The sequence below is a fragment of the Bactrocera tryoni genome, unplaced genomic scaffold, assembly GCF_016617805.1.
Source record: "Bactrocera tryoni isolate S06 unplaced genomic scaffold, CSIRO_BtryS06_freeze2 scaffold_532, whole genome shotgun sequence".
NCBI lineage: Eukaryota > Metazoa > Arthropoda > Insecta > Diptera > Tephritidae > Bactrocera > Bactrocera tryoni.
The window spans coordinates 24429-26840 of record NW_024396216.1 but is presented as its reverse complement, the minus strand read 5'-3'; positions in this window follow the sequence as shown (position 1 = coordinate 26840).

The window sequence follows — 2412 nt, the reverse complement described above, 5'->3', positions numbered from 1 at the left end:
AGCTTCCGAAATGTCCTCCTTGGTTGTGATTTCGTCCAGGTCCCGAATCTCTACTATGACTTCGTGGGTAAGCGCTTTGATTTGTGCCTGGTCTCCCAGCAGTTTGCTTATTTCGCCCCTTAGTTCGCTCGTACTTGCCATTTGGGTTTCTTTAAGTTCCAGCAATATTTAACCTTTGGCTGTCTTCCGAATACGCGATACATTTTCGCCGAGTTTCTGCAGATTTTCTTCTTTTCTTACCTTCATAAGGATGTCTCTTTAGGACATATCTCTAGAGCGCGCTATGACTATAGCATCGGGCCGTAGGGGTGGCTTTCGGACAATTTTTTTTGTGGCTTTGTGGCTTGCGCTTGACGCTTACCCAGCCGTCATCTTTTTTTCCCTCTTTTTTGGATTTATCAGGGCTATTTCCTGATGTCTCTTTGCTTCGCTCCGCTTGCTGGTTTTTCGGTGCCTCTTCGTGCGCCATTTTATTCCTTTTAGGCGGTGTTTTCCGTTTGGGCTGATTTTCCTCGCGCGGCCTCTTTGGTGTTGTTTCCGTGTTTGCGGTTCTGAGCTGTACCTTCCGTCTTGCTTCTATTATTTTTGTGTGCTCCTCCAGGGCTTTTGAATATAGCTTTGCTATAGAACTAAGGATGTCTCTCATGTTGTTATTTATAGACCGCTGCGGCGGATGCATTGCTTCAGTCAGTCTTTTAATGGCACTGCCTAGTTCAGAGAAGTAGTTCCCGGGATGTTGTGCTACTTTGGCTTGAGGTGTACTATCTTCTAGCACCGGTGGTGAGGACCTCGCTCGCACCGGTTTACTGATTATGGGCGTCTGATTTGGCGATCGGGCTATCCTCGATACACGTTTGAATGGATCTACTTCCGTATTTGGGGTCCTCACAGTCAGATCCGCCTCTGATCTCGAATTTTCAGCACGGCTACTCATTATAATTCCGCCTTCATTGTATATGTTGTTTGTATTGTTTCTCGAATTGTTTTCCATTTACTTCTTTTATACAGCGCATTGTGTGTAGGGGGGTGGGCCGAAATAGACTGGAACGGGTATACCCTCGGGGACAATGCCCCTACCCCAGTTCCCTGAGGCCAGTCCTTCGCTTTGTCGGTCCCGGAAAACACGTACGGACCGGCGCTCACCCGGGGCAACATAGGCTACTACTCCTATGCCCAATGCACACTTCCTGACCAAGGACCGAAGTGGCTGTTTACTGACACACGCCGCAGCTGATACCTCGGCAGTGTCAAGCTCACTTCACCCCCTCCATTTCGTCAGCGGAGAAGTCGCTGGCGAAGAGTTCAAGGGACTCCCAGTATGCTGCGTCGTGTACCGGTCAGGTAGATTTAATCAGCCGCACCTAACATGGTGAACAGACGCTGACCAGGAAGCCGCCCATTATGGATCCGTCGCGCCTGGATTTTTATTACACAACATGCCCTTGCATGTTGCGGGAGACACATATTTGAAAGGGGCGGTGTCGATTCGCCCACTGTCACAGGAGTTTCAACGGTCTTGCTGGCTTTTATACCGCAACCTCCACTCCCGCCGCTTTTCGTCGGGGATTGCTTATTCGCTTAAATTTATTTCGCAACTAACCTGCTACTACAGGCCGTCCGGCTATCCGCGACCTGCCGACCCCCCCGGTCGCTTAAAGCTCAGCGACGGTGACTATTCCCCTTGGAAATTTAAAGTCCCACCGGGGTCTCAGGTCTGAATCGAAGCGGGATTGTACACATCCCCACAGGAAAAAGTCTAACTGTGTGATATCACACGATCTTGGTGGCCCATCGACTGACGCTATGAAGGGCTATAAGGGCTATGAAAAAGTACCCCGGCATGGTTCACCCGTTATTTGAATTTCGTATTGTTGAAAAATCTTATCACATTAACGTGTACCATATAGCTTTTGTACAAGTGTCTTTCAAAACAAAGTTTGACTGAAAACATAATTTTTATTCCAACTTTTCAGCCTCATTTTACGACTTTTATCGAATTTTTAAGCTTTTGAAACTTTGTTTATGCCCAACCGGTCAGCCATAAATTATTGAATTATGTGTATCATGCATGCTTGTAGACGCGGCTAGATACGCGTATAGAGAAAGAGCAAATCGTGAAGCAAAATATGAAATGAATAGTCTGATTGAGTTGTCTCACCGTATTTTGAATTTTTATACTCTCGCAACAAAGTTGCTAAGAGAGTATTATAGTTTGGTTCACATAACGCTTGTTTGTAAGTCCTAAAACTAAAAGAGTCAGATATAGGATTATATATACCAAAGTGATGAGGGTGACCAGTAGAGTTGAAATCCGGATGTCTGTATGTCCGTCCGTGCAAGCTGTAACTTGAGTAAAAATTGAGATATCATGATGAAACTTGGTACACGTATTTCTTGGCTCCATAAGAAGGT